The following is a 19,365-nucleotide window of genomic DNA, read 5'->3' as shown; positions in this document are numbered from 1 at the left end:
ATATTATTTGACTCAAGATGGTCTATAACAATTTAGTGGGAAAATCTCTCAAATAAAGGAAGTAAGTAATAGAGATCCTTTTAAAAAAAGACCATGAATTGTGGACCCAAGGGGTCTAAATCTTTTCTTTCTACACCCATTACTTTGGGCAAGCCATTCAGCTGAAATTAGCCTTGATTTCCTTGTCTAGTGTCTATATTATGAGCATCATATCTCCTTTGCAGAGCTGCCACAAAGACAAAATGAGACAGTATAAGTAACGTATCTGGCACTTTGCCTGCCACAGAGAGATTCAATATATATTGAGAGATTGGCTGGTACATATCTTGAAGGATAGAACGAATCTGGATGTAAACGAGGTACAGTAAACTCAAGGAACAACCTATGTACAGGGGTCAGAGTTATGATTCTGTCACTGACTTCAAAAGTTGCTTTTCAAGGAGACCTGATATTTTGTGATGTTAGTGGAGAAGTATGGATGACTCCACTGCATGATTCTTACCGTAAAATATGGTTACAAAAAAGAAAAGTCTCATGACTATATTTCCTTTAAATTAAATTGAACCTGCCTATGAACCCACTCCTACCTGGCATGCGGATAGTCAACCTCCATCGTTCTGCAAGTTCCTCTGTCTTACAAAGAGAATCAAATAAGTGTGTGGGCAACTTGCATGGCCCTGAGGATGTTGGCAGGTGTCCTGTCTCCCCGATCCGAATCACTGCTGGTATCTTCCTCGTCTTGGCTTGAACAGCTCCTTGAAGGCAGCTGGTTCTTCTCTGACAGGTCAAGGTGCAGGTATGTGCTGCTGTGGAAGCAGCTGTGGAAGCCGCTGTGCTGGATGGAATGCAGCCTCCCAGAGGGCACTACCTGGGCTCCCCCGTGAAGTCCTCCATCTCCCCACAGAGGGAGGAGGTAGGTGTTGTGGTTGCCCATCCATCTCGCTGAGAAGTTACATAACTTACCTAAGGCTGTTGAGTCAAAGAGCCAGGACCTGTTGAGCCAAGTCCAGACCCTAGATCTGTGCTCTGCCATTGAAGACACAGCCTTTGCCCCTAAGCAGGAAGGGCCATGAGACAAAGTGGACATGACAAAAGGTAGGCTCTTTGGCTTCTGATAAATGTCTCTACCTTCAGTTGCAAAATAAGGAAGATGGTCTAGATCTCAAGTGTCCATTTGGATTCAGTGTCAGAATAACTATAGTTTACATCCTGGTAGGGCTACTTGCCAGTGTCATGATGCAAAGAAACAATAACAAACCAACCAATAAAACAAACAAACAAAAAATAGTCCAAGAACCAACAAAGGAAGTGAAAGGAAAGGGGGGAACTCTTTGAAGCAAATTGATCTGAGTTTGAATGTTTTCTTATCTCTGAGGGAACTTGAACAGCCCCTTACCTGCACCATGTCTTGATCTCCTTATCAGTGAAATGGGTATATATGAATACCTGCTAAGGGCACTGGCTTTGTGCAAGATGGCTGCCTACCTTACTCCTGCTCTTCTACACCATGGGGTCTGCACTCTAGCCTGGACCATACACTGAATGACATGGAGTGAATGGAGACCTCCAGTCCCCTTCAGCCCTCCCCTCCCCACTGGAACGACTGGAGCAGAGACCAGCTGCCTTGCTCAGCCCTGTCCACATCATAGATGTGCGAGCCAGAGAAGCGTGGCCGCTATGTACACCGCTACACTTTATGGTAGTTCTCTGACCTTCCTCAACTCTTGGAGTTGAGACTATCCAAAGAGATGACATGAAAGATGTTTGTAAATGGTGGAAACACCACTTCACAGGCGTTAGTGCCAGCATCGCGAGAGCCAGACAGGTGCTTGCAACATGGAGACTGTGCACAGGAGTTGTGAATGTGATTTGAGAGTCAGTCACTAGTGCTGGTTCAGAGGAGAGGACATCGCTGGGTTGGGGGGTGGCCAAGTCAGGCCACAGCAGCATAGGCGCATGGAGAGACATACCTGTGTGCCTGAGATCCTGCGTGAAAACCTCAAGGAGGTGCCTAAGAGGCCCGAGAACAACAGTTCTGGGGAGACCTGTGCAAGATGCCTTCCCTGCTCACCCCAATTTCCAGAGGGCTTCCTTTTCAACCAATTTTCTGAAAATTTAAAAACAAAAACAAACAAACAAACAAAAAACAAAAATGCTACAAGACAAATGCTACATGATACAATTTTAAGAGTTGGTAACTACAATGGGGAAATAAGAGGAAACAAACTAAACAATCAAGAAAAAGCAAGGTGGCTTCTCCTGGCAGTGATTCTGAGCTGGGATTTCTACTGTGCTTGAGCACAGAGATGCATTTTCACAGTCCTGTTTATCTCTTACCTTTCCAGAGCCTGAGTTTGTTTGAGCCTGGCCTAATTTCTTGGAAAGACTCTGGGCCTGAGGGCCTGTACTAATTTCTATAGTTGTCCTACATTTCTTTTTTTTTTTTTTCCTTCCACAGAACCATTGTCTGCCTTGAATACTAAGTCAGATATAAACTTTAAAAAAATTAAAATCATATTATGGATAATTGGAATGCAGAGCTCTGTAACGTTAATGCCCTGAAAGTGAAGCTCAACTTTTCTCTACATTTTCTTCTTCGGCTGGATTAATTTCCCACTGTCATTACTACTACTTTTAATAACTAGAGAAGTTCAAGATTTAAATAAACTAATTAAATGAGGGGATTAAGGACCAAAGGCAAGCCTGAACCTCCAAAAATGCTTAAAGAATCACAGGGAGGTTGTCTGCGGAGACAGAGCCCCCATTGGAGCTGCCTGTTGGGGTCCTAGCAGGGCCTTGTGGGGCTTCCGGAGCAAGACACTCATGGGGACGACACCAGAGGGGCCACTGTTGCAGCATCTGTCAGATGGCAGAGGAGCCCTCTTGCCTTTGCACATTAGTCAAGGAGTGCCTCCTGGTGACAGCAAAGGTCAAGATGACATTTTGTAGTCTTCTGTCATGAGTGAGCCAAGAGCTAGGAGGTTCTGACAGGGTCTGCTTCGTGCACAAGCAAGGGCAGGACTCAGACCATTTTGGTTCCCAGCTCCTGGCACCTTGAGGAGCTCACCTGCCAACTACTGGAGCCTATGAAGCTCAGAGCCAGCACACCCCGGGCACAAGAGAAGGCTCTTCTCACAGGCCAGACACAAACCACCCCCAGGAGCCTCCTCGAGCTTTCAATAGAGAGAAGGAAAATTCTTGAATACACCCCCACTCAACCCCAACCAAAGCATAGATAATTACAATAGTTAATGAAGCCTCTGAATTGATTACTAAGTCTGAACTCAGGGGGGCAAAATCATTAAAACAGTTGTCCAGATAAGAAACTCCCGAAAATGGTTCTTGGGGGATGACTGAGGAGACATCATGGTCTTCCCAATCATGCTGTGTTTGCATTGTAGAGTCTGGCCCTGTCCCCGCTAGGCTGGGACGCTTGGCTGAAGGAAGAGATGGCACAACACTGGATCCTCTGGAGGAGTAGCATCCACAGGGAGGAGAACAAGCCTCCTCAGTCTGCAGCCAGCTGTGTTTTCCAGGGCTCTCTGCCTCAGGGTCCTCTTCCGAAAGTGCCCTGTCCTCTAGCTGACAGGCCTGTGTTCACTGATGTCATCTGAGCTTCCCCATCTTGTGTAAGGGTGGGAAGCACTGATGGTTCTGTCGTTGGCCACCATGCACCATTGTTTTGAATTTCGAGCAGCCTGATCTGCTGCTAGGGGTGAATTAGGGACAGAAGTTAACTATAATGAAACACAACTCATGAGAATTTTTTTAAAAAAATGGTGTTTCCCCTGGTGCCTACCATGTACTCAGTTCCAGCTATTTGCTCAAGAGCAATAGCATGTATTCCTAGATCTGCACTTTCCTTCTTTGTCCACACTTTTGGAAGGTCACAAATATACAAAATATCTAAAGAAGCTGTGTGTGCGTGTGCGTGTGTGTGTTTTAAATTTGTTTGTCTTCTTGTGTGTTTGTGTTCTGGTGCAATCACACAGAATCAAACCAAGAGTTTGCTTGGTGCTGGCTATCAGAAGGAGGTGACCTCTGTCTCTACCATGCTATGGAATAGAGCAGACCTCCCTAATCTAATGGCTCAAGAAGAAGTTGCGTAAGGCTGGCCTCTGCCCTCGAGGGAGGTGGGTGAGCGGCAGAGGTGTGACATGCCCTGGGCTCCCGTGGGGACCGGGAAAGGAGAACTCACGTTTTTAAAGTATTTACACCGGGTCAGGAGCCCCACAGACTTTCATTTAATTCATAGCTATCCTGTACAGGAGGCAAACCTTGCCAGGAAAATATTTACAAATGGGAAAACAGCCCAGGAAGGTGATGAAATGAGCCCTCACCTCTTAGGTAGAAATCGGTAGAGCTAGGATTTGATCCCATGTCAAGTTTAGCTGAACAGTGTCCTCCTGTCTGAAACATTTCCTGAACCTACAGATAAAACCCAATGTGTTTCTACCATCCTGCTTGAAACACGGGTGTTTCTACTAAATACAGTTTGCCTTACTGAAAAATCTCTTGTCCCATAAAACTGTACAGTAAAAACAACAGGGATTATGTCAGTGTGGGTGTTCCCAACACCCAGCACCAATGCAGCTTCAAACCAAAGAGCTAAAAAAAATATTAAAAAAAAAAGAAACTCCAGCAATCTTAGTAAACACACATACATACACACATACACACTCACACACACACAATTATGTCTCCACTGGGAATTTATTACTTTTTTAAACAATGTGCGAAATGTCTTCTCAGCTTTACTAGAAAACATAACAACATGGAAAACAGAGCAGTGCTTGGAGCCAGTCAGCCACATGCTGCTTGTACCAAAGGGAGGCAATTCTAGAGGATTTTGAGCATATTTCTTAGTCTCCATGTTTGTTAAGCATCTCTAATTGTAAGTTTGCCCCCTCTCATTCTGTATCACCACAAACACTAGTTATATATGAACCAAAGGAATATTATGAATATTAATATTAAAATTATATTATATGAGTATAATTTACATGAATAGTATATATAATATTAATCAAATATTAATATTAATATTACTAATATATTATTCATATTAATATGAAAAATATAATTCACAATATATAATATGAATTATATTATTCATATTCAATATAATCCATAATTTTGTATTATTAATATAATAATATGAACCAATAGAGAATATTATGCTGGTAATATTCTCTCCCTTACCAAACGTACATGAGCTAATGTACAACACAACACAAAGATATGAGTTGTCTCAGCATGCATATGTTACACTTATGTGTTTATGTGGTTTTCTTCTCCCACTGAACCGTGTTGTCCTATAGAGTAGCCACTGGCCACGCAGAGCCCTTCGATGTGGATAACTCAGATTGTAAATGTAAAATACAAACCACCTTTTAAAGACTTGGCATGAAAAGACGATTAAAACATCTCATCAATAATTTTATATTGATATCACAGAAGTGATATTTAGGATCTATTGGGTTAAATAAGATACATCATTAAAATGATTGGGCTTGCTTTTTACTCTTTTACTGTAGGTCCTAGTACACTTAACATTACATGCGTGGCTTGCTTTCCAGTTCTACTGGGCAGTGCTAGGCAGACCTCCAGCTTACAGAAAGTAGGGATGATGAGTTATTGATTTCACAGCAATGGAACCAGCACACTGCCTGGTCCATGGTTGGCCCATGAGCATCGATCTCTGACAAGAGAATTAGGTGTGTCTAACTCAAAACTAATGTTCTTTCCACTGCTTGTGGCAGTGCCAAAGGGAAAGGGCTGGTTGGGCATGGGCTGAACAAAGCAAAGATGGGGTCCTGCCAGAGGGCTGATTTATGGAGTCCATGTGGTCGGCCTCCTGGGGTGGAGAGCAGTGTGGACATGGACAGAGAGAGTCTGCAGGGAGCAAGATATCTTGCACATGATCCCTTTCTTGGACATTTTTGGAAAAGGGTTTCTCAGCCCTATACTTTTCCCATTTGCTTACTGAACATCGATGATGAATTCACCATTAAGCTGGATGACATTTTCTGCATGCAAAGATCTCTGACAATATAATAACAGACCTGCACTAATGAGTAGAAAACAACAGAAAATGTCATGTGATGCAGTGTATAGTGCGTTATAGGATGGCGATGTCTGAATTTTGGCTTCACTACCTCATAGTCACTAGACGTTCAGAACCTAGTCCTCCCTCATGGAGCTGCAGTTTTCCTATCTGGAAATTGTGAGGTAATGCTATTTTCACAGTATTTCCTTGGGGTTCAGTGAAATTCCTATTTGTATGTGAAAGTGCCTGGCACAAAATAAAATCAAACGACGCAAGAGAAGATATTTAATCAATGAAAGTACTGTTGGATTAGAGACAGCTTGACAAAATGCAAAGAGAATAGGTTTTATAGTCAGATCCATTTGGCTTCAAATCCTTACCCTGCCATTGGGCAAGCTAGTTAACCTTTCTAAACTTCAATTTCTTCACCTGTAATACTGCGATGATGCCATTCACCTTGCAATTTCTAGGAATAAATTAAATAAACCTTGAAAATCCTTAGTACAGTGCCTGGTATCTAGTAGAGACTCAATAAGTAATGATTTTGAAACATTACTTCTAATTCTCAATGAGACCCATGGTTTCTAGCTTCAGGTTTGCCATTGAGTTAGGAATGATACTTTTAGTAAGTCACATAACTACTAAAAAGACTAATGTTGAGTGGTAATAATGCATAGCTCACTTAAATTCATGATTGTAGATAAAACTTTAGCTAATCTCATAAAGGGCCTTTATGAATTACACAATGGATAGAGATACAATAGTCACCGTAGAGTCTGGGTTACACCTGGTCACAAAAATGGAGTATTTAATGCTGAAATTTACTTTACATAACATCTATTCTTGAGTTGTTATGGAACAATGATGAAACAATGATGAAAGACATTAGACATTTTTGCCTTTGACATAAGTCATACTAATTTAATGTACCAAGGCTAACTCACAGAAACACAAAAAACAACGCAAACAAAATAATTGTGGTATTTGTTTGGTAGAAAAAAAAATACAATTTCTGTGTGGAGAAGAAAGAAAGGATTCATGTTTATGGAACTTTGGGACTTGCTACCCCTGTAATTTTTAAACCGTCACCAGAGAAAGAGAAGGTCTTTGCCCAAATCACACTCAGATTCATTGAACACCCAAGGCAAGCCACAAATCCAGACCTTTCCTGAGTCCAAGCTACCACTGCTCCCTATTGCCTCTTCCTCTTGTGCCCGACTCAGTGTCAGGGGCGGTGGTCATGCTGAATCTTTCATGGATGACTGTTCCTTTCCACCATATTTGCTGATGGGACACCCTAAACTGTCTCATACACACAGCTGTGATTTTATATGACTTGTAACCCTGCTAACTTTGCCTTGGCCCTCATCGGAGCATCAAGATAAGACAAAATAGAAAGTGTATACCACAATGGAGGGAGTGTCCTCTTGTGTGCCTGGGCACTGAGGAATGCAGAGGGACATTTATGTTCAAGAGTGGAGAATGTAGGGAAAATAAACGGAGTAGGAAATACAAGGGACGTGTAATTGGTGGTTTATTTATAGCATAAATTGTGTAATGATAGCACGCTCCTGCATCCCCATCACAGATTGACTGTAGGGTCTGCTTGGTATCAACTGTGTGCTTATTTTGCCTCTAACTCTCCTGATCCACAAACTGTATTTAGTAGTTAGGCATGCCTCCAGGTGAAATGTACAATGGTGTTTTATCAACTTTGTTAATCTTGTTACTTGTGGAAGAATTTATTAAAAAGAACCAATTTCTTTCTTCATGCACTTATGTTATTTCAATGACAGGATTTATATATGGAAACATTTATCTATTCATCCATCATTCTGTTTTTTAACTCAATAGACATTAATAGAGCATGCCTTCCACACAAAGCATTCCAATGTAGTCATTAAATCATAGGATCTGGAATCAAACTAACTTAATGCAACCACAGAACTTTCGAGCAGACAAATATGAGCAAGTTATCTAATGTTCCCGTTTCATGGTAATTGTACCTACATTGACTGAGGCTACAAGGTTTTCCTGTCTCTGGCCTTTCTGTGGTCTATTTGAGACTGGAAGGAGTTCTCCAAGTATAAAACAACTAAACATTTGATCAAACATGCTTTTAGACAGACCATTGGGCTTTCAGGAAGTAAGAAATGATTTTAAGGATCTCCCTTACCCGTGGGTTAAAATGAACGTAGGGCAAATGTAGACCTTCTCCAAGGAGAAGCATTGAGCCAAATGGGGAACAGATTATACTGAAGGCAAATGCCAGTGTCAGATTCTGATTGTGACCAGAATATTGGGCCATAGATAGATGTATTGAATTTAGGATTCTTACATTGAGCCTGAGACCCTAGAAGTAGTCTAATGTGATCCTAGGTGAGCAGAATCTCTGATACAAAAATTTTCTTTTGGAAGAAGGCACTCTCAGTTTAAGACCTTGGGATTTTTAGATATTCTAGTCAATCAAATGTGAACTCATAGTTTTAGATCACGGATAATATAGGTGTTAAAATTATAAGATATAGAGTATCAGTATTTATGTATGCAATGTTTAAAAATAATAAAAGCCTAGTCATAAAAGCAAGCAAACAAGAGACTACCCACAAGTACTAGGAAGAACCTTCTAGCTCTAGCCACCATGAAGTTAACTGTTACTTCTACTGTAAACAACCATGCAATTGGGGAAAAAATATGAAGCAACAGTTTTAGACTTTGGGTGACAGGCAGCATAGGACTCTGATCTATGAGGGTGAAGAAATACAGAAAGTGAGGCCAATGATCAGGATTTCTCCCTGGAAGCACTTGTCCGATGTGGAGGAAGGGGCCCAAGCAGAACAGAGAGGTCTCAGCTAACAAGGCAGAGTCTGGAGCTAGAGCATAGAGAGGAAGGTGGGGCAGGAGAATTTATGGGATTTCTCTAGGTAAAGGAGGTAAATGGAGAGGTTTCAGATAGCCAAAGGTTTGTTTCATAAAAGGATTAATAAAATAGTAGAGTCTAATTGAGATTGATGGATTAAAAAACAGAGAAAATTAACATGAGGCATAATATAGAAGATGGCACTAGAGATTATACAAAGTTTAGAGGATAAAGAATATTATAAGTAAATATGTAACATTAATATAAAAATTGCAGAAAAAATAAATTCCTTAAAAATCATGACTTATTAAAACTGACAAAAGAAGAAACTAAAAGCCTGAATATTCCCTTGTCTGTTAATAGAAATGTAACTCTAAATCAAAAGCATTCAAGGGACTCAAAAAATTAAGGCATGGATGGAATCTTTATAAATTCCTTCAAACATTTAGGGAATAAATATTAAACTTTGGACACAAACTCAGATAATACAGGTAGATACAGAATTTTTTAATGTGTTTAAAAAGCTTTGTAACCCAGGACCAATGTTTGTCAAAAATATTACAGGAAAACTAGAGATCAATGTTCTTTATGAAAATACAACAAAAAAAAATCTTTAAAAACTAGCCAATTAAACCCCGTAATATAATAAAAGGATAATACATCTTAGCCTAATTTACCTGTTATAGGAATCAAGGCTAGTCAAATATCTATAAATCAATTAATGCATTTCTCCAAAAGGAGAAAAAAAATATAATTATATCAACAGCTGGAAAAAAAAAAAAACATTTGACAAAATTTGAAAAAGATGTAATTTACTCATGAAATTCACATTTAAGGAAGATAAAATATAAAACACTAACCTAAGAATTAAAATTCAATAGAGTTTTCACTTGAGTAATTATGAAATTACTATCTATCATGAAATTAAATGAGAGAAAATTTGAAACTACTTTTGGAGACAAAAATTATCTTTATGTTGGGATGCCTGGGTGGCTCAGTGGTTTAGTGTCTGCCTTTGGCACAGGATGTGATCCTGAAGTCCCGGGATCGAGTTCTGCATTGAGCTCCCTGCATGGAGCCTGCTTCTCCCTCTGCCTATGTCTCTGCCTCTCTCTCTGTGTATCTTTCATAAATACATAAATAAATAAAATCTTAAAAAAAATTCTTTTAGATCAATTAAAAGAGAGAGAGAGACTGACTCCAGGATCATGCTCTGAGCCAAAGGCATATGTTCGGCCGCTGAGCCACCCAGGCATCCCTAAATAAATAAAAGCTTAAAAAGAAAATAATCTTTATGTTTCTAGGTCAGTAGAAATATTATTAAATATCAATGGCAAAAATGCAATATTTATATTCTTTAGAGACAAAACCAACCCATTTTACTAATAAGATGCACATTTACAGAATGAACATTTACAAAAACTTCTCTAATATGTCTCCACTTGAGATATTGTGCCATTATTTAAATAGCACCAATAAAACTGAAACAGAAAAAAGTCAAAATTATTTTGTAAGAAATACAATGTTGAAATCTTGCTGTGTTCAGATTATTAGTGGACTTGTTGACCACAATAAAAATACTATGTATATTTACCTAAATGAAGAATAAATAAATGAAAACAACTTATAAGAGTCACATTTAAAAACTGTAGCTTAAAACATTATCTAATAACTATAATCTTATCATATTTCCATTTGATCCATTATAATCACTTAAAAGAAACAAAACTAAAAGAAAAAAAAATCTAATTGATTTTAATAGTGAGAGGAAAAAAACACTTTGCTATGGTTCTGGATTTTTAGAAGTAGATTCTTTTAGAGATGGGATCAACGTGAAGATGGCTCATTTCTTTTTTCAGGATGTGTGAACTGTGCTTGGTGTAGTCATCTCATGTGACCAGTGGAAGATGTGCAAGCTAAGCAAGCCCCTCAGTGGAGGGCATACCTGGAGACATTATGTCTCAATTTCTGGAATAGGGGGATGGAGAGAGGTCCTACTCTCAGGTGCTGATCCCTGGGAGCTCTCTGACATATCTGACAAGGGGATGAAGGGGAGGACCTGAGCCTGGGCTGGGAGCACCCTGTTCAAGTGGGAAGGTTGAAATGAAAGAAAGACCCAAGTCCCTGCCATTGGCAGGTGCACTGGAACAAATTCTTTTTTGCTCTTGTGGGAGAGTTGATCCATCAGGATGGGGTTGACCTGACAGAGGTTCTGGGAAGGTAGTGCCTGGTCCACGTGGGGAGAAGGACACTGGATTCAGAAACCATCACAGCTTGGGGCTCCTCTTTTCTGGGGATCTCATCAAACTAAGGGTTACCTTGCTGCCAAATACCTGATTTGTAATATCAACTTTATGGATACTATTTGAAAATTTTTCACTCTTTCTTAATATTACCTTGTTTGATGCATTTTAATAATATTTTTATTTTTTTTATTTTATTTTTTTTAAGATTTTATTTTTTAATTCTTATTTATTTATGATAGTCACAGAGAGAGAGAGAGAGAGGCAGAGACATAGGCAGAGGGAGAAGCAGGCTCCATGCACCGGGAGCCCGACGTGGGATTCGATCCCGGGTCTCCAGGATCGCGCCCTGGGCCAAAGGCAGGCGCCAAACCGCTGCGCCACCCAGGGATCCCTTAATAATATTTTTAAATTTTTAAAAGCTTTATTTATTTTAGAGAGAGAGCATGCTTGAGTGGGGGGAGGGGCAGATGAAGGGGGGCAGAAAAAGAGAGAGAGAGAGAAGTAGACTCCCCACTGAGAGCAAAGCCTGATGCAGGGTTGGATCTCACAATCACATGATCATGACCTGAGCTGAAATTAAGAGTTGGATGCTTATCAGATTGAGCTACTCAGGAGTCACTCTTTAATTAACTTAAGATAACTGAGATATCTCTCAGCTAACAGAACTCTCAACACATTATCATCATCTTTTCTCCCATGAGAAGTAAGCTGCCTTTGGTACAAGTCAGGGATGCTTTCAAGTATTTCTGAGTTAATTTTGGCTTGTAAAAAAAAAATGGCTTGTGTTTTATGGATATCCAGATTTTTGCATGCACTGCTATTTCACTGACTTTGGACATCTTTTCTTTCTTTCTTTTTTTTTTTTTTTTCTTTTCCTTTATCTTTACACAGCAAATTCTCTTAAATTGGATTTGTGGTGAAAATTCATGTTGTCTTCTTGATGCATTTCTGAGAAGATTTGAAGTTTCCAGTGGAGTGGTTGCTTCTACTTTCCTTTTCTTTTTTTTTTTTCTTTTTCTAACTACAGTGGTGCTTTCTCAGTTTGGAGACTTCTTGGGATCTTTAAGTGCATTGGTGATTTCCTCTTCTTTAGTTAACTTGGTATACATTTGGTTTCTTCTTCAAAAGTTTTAAAATAAATATTTAATTCAGCTGCATCAATCAGTTTCTTTGAAATTTCTTTGATTCATCTTCTCGGAGGGCTCTCTTTTCTGGAGCCTTGATTACATCTATTTTCAGGTTCCCACTCTCCATGTTGTCTTTTCCAAGAACAGCAGCCCAAACTCTAATTTTTTGCAAGTATCCATCCAAAGGCTCAATTTGACTTTCCTCAGAGTTTTAGAACTTTTTTTTCAGTATAATAACTTCATTCACTCTCCTTTTTCCATCCTTCAGCTTCTAGTGAAAGCAGCTTTAGACTCCCCCAGAACACTGGGATTTTCCTCCAAAGCCTCTTTCACTGCTGTGGGAAACTGTTCCTCATTGATCTGATGGATTTGGGAGGATATTTTCATCGCAGCTATTTGAAACGGATGTGTTCTGATACATCTTGTAAAGGCTAAAACTTCCCTGTAATGTCAGTCATCTACTCAATGTGTTCAAAGTGTTGAGATTTGTCTCCTTCTAGCCCTTTTCAAAGGGTGTCTATGCTAAACCCAAGTAAAGGGAGATTTCTAGCTCCTTATTGATGTTTTAGTTGTCTCTAATGAGTTGTTCTCTGGTTTAGTTTACACTGAAGTTGACTCGAAGTTTCCAAGTATGTTTTTTTTCCTTTAAAATTAGTAAACTTATGGGATCCCTGGGTGGCGCAGCAGTTTGGCGCCTGCCTTTGGCCCAGGGTGCGATCCTGGAGACCCGCATCGGGCTTCCGGTGCATGGAGCCTGCTTCTCCCTCTGCCTATGTCTCTGCCTCTCTCTTTCTCTCTCTGTGACTATCATAAATAAATAAAAATTAAAAAAAATTAAAAAAAAATAAAATTAGTAAACTTATTTCTTAGAATAGCTTTAGTTTTATAGGAGAATTAAGCAGAAAGTAGAGACATTTCCCATCCACTCCCTGTCCCTCCTCCCTTTCTACCACATGCACACACTCTCCCAGATTATTGTCTTACATCAGTATGGTGCATTTGTTACAACTGATGAACATCAAAATTGATAAATTATTATTAAGTAAGTTTATAAATTGGAGTTTGCTCTTTGCATTGTACATTCTTTAGGTTTTGCCAAATACATAATGTCATGCATCCACCATTATAGCATCATATAGAAGAGTGTCACTACCCTGAAAATCACCTGGGTTCCATTTCTTCATTCCTCCCTTTTCCTCCCCCATCTATAAACTCTAGCAACCACTGATCTTTTTACAGTCTCCATGTGTTTGCCTTTTCCAGAATGTCATGTCATTGGAATCACACAGTTTTTAGTCTTTTCTGATTGGCTTCTCTCACTTGCAATATGTATTTAAGTTTTCTCCATGTCTTTTCTTGCCTTAATAGCTCATTTCTTTTTACCATTGAATAATATTCCATTGTCTGGCTACCCAGTAGTTTAATTATTCATTCATTTATTTTTAAGATTTATTTATTTATCTTATATAGAGAGAGCGCACAGGTGGAGGAGCAGAGGGAGAGGGAGAAAGAGAATCTTAAGCAGACTCCACACTGAGTCCAGAGACTAATGCAGTGCTTGATCCCAAGATCCTGACCCTGAGATCATGTCCTGAACTGAAACCAAGGTTTGGATGCTTAACTGACTGCACTACCCAGGTGCCTCCACTCATCTATTAAAAGACATCTTGATTGTTTCCAAGTTTTGAGAATTACGAATAAAGCTGCTATAAATATTTGTGTGCAGGGTTTTGTGTGCACATCTGTTTTCAACTCCTTTGGATACCTAATATGTTTTCAGTAAATATTGAACTTCTAAAAAATATTGTTTTTTTTTTCCAGGAAGGTGGAATTTCTATAGCTAGTTTGCCTCTTCTTGAGTAAAATAGTGTCTTAATAATTAAAAACATGATTATGACTGTCACCACCCCCATATCCCATAAAGATCCATGGGGATATGGACCTGATATAATATTCCTTGGCCACACTGTCCCCTACTTAGTCCAGCAGCTCCTGAAAAGGTGCAACACAGAGCATCATGGAAGCCAGCAGATCCTCCAATACTGTGTCACCTCAAGTTACTAGGACTCTGTCAAGGACAGCAGATGCTAGACAACATAGGTGAGCATTCCACCTAACACCAAAGCAGTTCCTGGCAACTCGTGCTGACCCAAGGGAATGTTGGGGAAGGACAGGTGCAATAACCCTGATTGTGGATAAACTTCTCATGTGGGGCCTTGGAGGCCTCATCTTGCCTGCAAATGTGACAGAAAACTCCTGAAAACTCTAGCCTTCTCTCTTATGTGTGTCCGGTGACCTTGACTATATGAAGAGGAATGCTGGAGGGTTTGGAAGACCCTCCAAAGGATTCCAACTTACTCCACTAATTTCACCTTAAAAGACTATGGAAGAATAACAGGGAAAAGCTCCCAATGACCCAAGCTAGAACAACTTTGGGCACAAAATAATAACAGAAATGTAATATAGATGAAATGACAAAATAAATAATGAGTCCATAGTGACATAAATAAACAATTACTTACCTGAAAGGAGAAGAGACAAACCTTCCTAATTGAATAATTGTAGATATCATGTGGAGATCAGAACTGGTCCTTACACTTACAAGCACCCCACACTTGGTTTAATGCTCCTCTGCCACTGTCTCAGAATTCTTAATTTTGAACAAAGGGAAGCTCTTCATTTTCATTTCTATTGGGTTCCACAAATTATGTAGCCTGCTTGTGAAACTATAATAGCATAGATTTCCGGGTCCACTTGTGAGAATCTGTTTCACTAGATTTAGGGGCTGATAAATCATGTCCCCAGCAAGCTCCCTTATAGTGTTGATGCAGCAGGTCTAAGAATCAAACTGGAAGCTGCCTGGACCTGTCAAAAAGAAGAGGAAGCACTCAGAATAAGGTCTGAGGTAGAAGAGGTGGGTAACAAAGAAATGGGGGCAATGTATAAAACAAAACAAAAAAGTAGGTATAATATGACAATACTATTATGCACTTGCAGTTGCAAACCTAATAAAATACATGACAATAATAGATGTTAGTCAAGAAGAGGGAGATAGACTACTCTAAGTTTCTTTTTTAGGGTATACATAAATTTGGATACTCTTAACTGAAACATTAAGAGTAAAAATTTGAGTAGCCACTAGAAAAATAGATGTGGAGTACATAAATATCCAATCATCATGAGGGAATATGGAATAAGGAAATAAGAAAGATAAAATAACAAAAGAAAATAAAAACAATAATTTGGAAAATAAGCAAGAAGCAATAATTAAAAACAGAGGTAGAAAGCAAAAATGAAGAAGAAACATTTAAAATGTTATTACTTATAATTTTATTGATAAATATAAATTGCCTAAACTTACTGGTTAGAATATATTTTTAGACTTCAAGTTATGTAAGAAATCCATTTTTTTCTGTTTATGAGAAGGACTATATAGAAAGTTCGAAAGAAAAAGAATTTGAAAATGTTTATAACAGAAAATAAGAACAAAAGAAATTCAGGATAATTTTATTAAAGTCAAACCAAGTAAGTCTTAGTGTATGCATATATATATATTATAACTATAATTATGCAATTATATATACCCAATTAAGGGTATAACAAGTGAATATATAGTAATAGAAGATTTTTTAAATTAAGATATAATAATGCTAAACTTGAATGTACTTCAGAAAAGTCTCAAATATATTTTTTAAAGATTTTTGTTAATTTATTCATGAGAAACACAGAGAGAGGCAGAGACATAGGCAAGAAGCAGGCTCCCTGTGAGGTACCTGATGTGACTCAATCCCAGGACCCCAGGATTACAACCTAAGCCAAAGGTGGCTCAACCACTGAGCCACCCCAGCACCCTCAAATATATTCTTTCATTGATAAAGCTATAATAACTGTTTGACTGGACCATATTTAGAAATTTTCAGGCTAAGTTTGATTTATAAGTCAAGCAGATAAAATATTAGTAATATTATGGAAGATATGAATAATCCAGTTATCAAACTGGATTGAATGAGCATATACAAAACTCTACATCTCAAACTAAATGCATGAAACAAATATTCCTTTAAGGCATAAACATAAATACATCCATAAAGATATTTTAAAACTCCAAGAGAAACAGATACAAAAGTCATGACATAAGCCCCCCGTGGAAGAAGTCATGAACTGGAGGAATGTGCAAGTAAAGGCACATGTATTAAAATTTTCTTAGATTTAATTTGTGTGATGGGATTTAGAGGTCTCAATTTATTATAATGTATACATGTTAGATATCTCATTTTGTATGTGTCCCACATAAAAAGAAAAGAAAAAGAGAAGGAAAAATGTCCTGCTAAATAGACTTATTACCAAGAAATTGTGGACACAGTATCTTGTCCACATAATTCTTAAATAATAAGAATTTCAAAAAAAATCAGTACATATGTTTAGTGACCAAATTCCACATGTCATCCTTGCTTTCAGTTCATCGAGGAAGATGAACCAGAAAGCAATACCGTAAAGTCTCTAAATCTAATTTGAGCCATTTATTCTAATGACTACTATCCCTTCTGTGCCCACACCTCCCTTTGTTTGGACTGTAAGCTCACTGAATCTGTTGGTCACCACATGGTACATGAACTCAGAGCAGCTCTAACATAATGATGCTTTAGGTGGGAAGTGTTCACCATTGAATACGTGTGTACACATGAATGAAAATCTATAGGATCTGAGGGACCTGCAGCACTGGCTGCTGTCATTGTCTCTCATGGTTTCTCCAGTCTTCTCATAGAGGGGTAGTTAGCTTCCAAGATGGCACCAGAGGATTCTTGGTTCTTGGTATTCACGCCCTTACATATTCCTATCCCACACTGAACAGACCCAACCTGTTAAACTACAAGAACATTGTGGAAATGATGGAATAAGATTTGCAAGGTGAGATCACAAAGGAAATTGTGGCTTCCACCTTGTTCTCTCTCCATCACTCTTTCTGGGAGAAGTCAGTTGCCGTACCTTATCACATCATAAGGATGCTCAGCTAGCCCTACGGAGAGGTCCATGTGGTGAAGAACCAAGATTCCCGCCAATAGTTAGCCCCAGCTTGCCGTCATGTGAATAAGCACTCCAGCAAACAGCATCTCCAGTCCCTGTCAAGTGACTGTTGCTATGGCCAACATTGTGACTTCAATTTTATGAAAGATTGAGTCACAACTACCCAAAATGGCAACTCTCAAATTCTCGATCCACAGAAACTTGCAGTTTGTTGTAGGTTTAAGCCACTAAGGCTTGGAGTATTGAATTTAATTATGGGGCAATGGATAATTATTAGTTAAACATGAAGTCATGCTTTCTCTTCTTCCAACGAAGCTGAATTTTCACCTTTTCCCCAAATTAGACTTTTTTATTTGATCCCAACTTAAAGTATTTCAAATACTAATGAAAAATGTGAGATACTCTGTATCATATTTTGATACCGTGTAAAAAGTGTGGGCTAGGGTCTTTGTACTATTACCTGGATGGCAGTAGCCAACTTACATGACGTCTCAGCCTTAGCTGTCCCAGTTCTCAAACTAGAATGAGGAAGAGGTCTTGTGAAGCCACTGAGAGGTTAAGTGTGATGAAGTATTTGAAAGCAAAACAAAACAAGAAACCCAAAATAAGCAATGTCCTTCACATTAATGATGTTCAGCATGTTGCCTTATTCTTTCATACAAATATTTATGGAAAACCTCCCACAGGAACGGGCTGTTACAGGAATAAAGGGGAAACACTATGATCGTCACTCCCCTTAAGGAGTTCAGGTTCTAGTGAGATGTTCAGTAAATTAAAACAAAAAATACACTTAAATAGTATGTAAAACAAAAAGGAAAGCAGAGGGTACCAAAGGACTGTGTGAAACAGGTGGCAGGGTGTCAGTGAGGACCTGGAGGACCTGGGGAGGGGGCTGATTCCTGAGGTAGATCTTGAGTAGAAGTTTGCCAGCCAGCAGTTGGGGGTGGGTGGGTGGGATACCCAAAGCAGTAGGAAGATTATGCTGAGGGCACAGAGTGTGACAGAGGCCAAGGTAAGGACAGCCAAGATTAGGACTGAGATCAGAAAGGGCTTGTCTGGCCGCTCAGGATTTTTGGATTCTCTTGAAGATAAAAGGTAACCTTTGTAAGACTCTCAACAAGCAAGTGACAGGATTGAGTTTGAGTTTTAGAAACATGACTGTCAGCGAAAGAGAGAATGGATATCACAAGGTTGAGTAAAGAGGACGATAAATATATGTCTTGTGCAAACAACAGTTGGTAGTCCCTGAGAAAGTAAAGGGGAGGAAGCATGCAAAGTGAGAACAGGAGAGATTATGTCAAATATTCAGGGAGTGAAGTCCCAAAGACTTACCATCTGCCAGCAATGAAGGAAAGGCCAGGATGATGCCCACATATTTGATCCGGGCAACTGAGTGGATAGTGGAGCTGTAACCTGGGAGGTGGACCCTCAGGGGCTAAACTCTGGGACTCTGTCCAGGAGATTGACCTAATGCCATGCAAAGCCAAGGAGAGTCCCACAATAAGGGATGGGAGAAGCTGTCTAGATGGTGCATATAAGACAATGGTTTCTTCCTAAATCTGGGAGGGAGCTGCTGAAAAATATGAGAAAATAGAAACATGGTCATCCCCAAGCCCGAGTGGCCCGCACTTGTCTCTCCCTGACAACCCCCAGGCTTCTACCCAAAGCAGTTAGTGTTCTTTCAATAGTTGTATTTGGTAAACAGACAACATTTTTTATAAAACTAATGTGTTTTAAATGATTTTGTGCCTCAGTTTCATATTTCCCAAACAGCATCTTACTCCCTAGAGACATAAAAGTGGTGGTGGTGGGAGCTCCCATTACAGAACAGTCTCTCATTTGGAAATAGAAGGCACTCCCCATCTACTGAGTGACTTGTGTTTATAAAATTTGAAGTGGGTAAACAAAGGATGCAAGCCCCTGAAATATCAAAATACATCAAGTCAAAATGAACAACGGAGAAAACAAACGAATCATTAAACCAAAGGAGAATTAATGGGATAATGGAGCAAATTAGAGAGACTAGCAGTGATTTAAATCAGCACCTGAACATAAAAG

General features: G+C 39.2%; 1 long non-coding RNA gene across 3 annotated transcripts; it reads right to left on the bottom strand.

Moving 5' to 3' along the window:
- Positions 1-2,181: 2,181 nt before the first annotated feature.
- Positions 2,182-17,397, bottom strand: LOC112664894 (uncharacterized). 3 transcript variants are annotated; one of them, XR_003140089.3, is made up of 3 exons: positions 17,269-17,397; positions 14,805-15,147; positions 2,182-3,709 (listed from the first exon to the last, which is right to left on the bottom strand). It is a non-coding gene; the product is annotated as an uncharacterized LOC112664894 (long non-coding RNA). The 3 variants fall into 3 exon arrangements; XR_003140088.3 differs by having other exon boundaries at positions 2,182-3,706; XR_007403301.1 differs by lacking the exon at positions 2,182-3,709 and adding an exon at positions 11,616-13,086.
- Between the last annotated feature and the right edge of the window lie 1,968 nt (positions 17,398-19,365).

The sequence above is a fragment of the Canis lupus genome, chromosome 17, assembly GCF_003254725.2.
Source record: "Canis lupus dingo isolate Sandy chromosome 17, ASM325472v2, whole genome shotgun sequence".
Taxonomy (NCBI): domain Eukaryota; kingdom Metazoa; phylum Chordata; class Mammalia; order Carnivora; family Canidae; genus Canis; species Canis lupus.
Note: the sequence above shows the minus strand (reverse complement) of the source record. Positions and strands in the feature narration are given on the sequence as shown.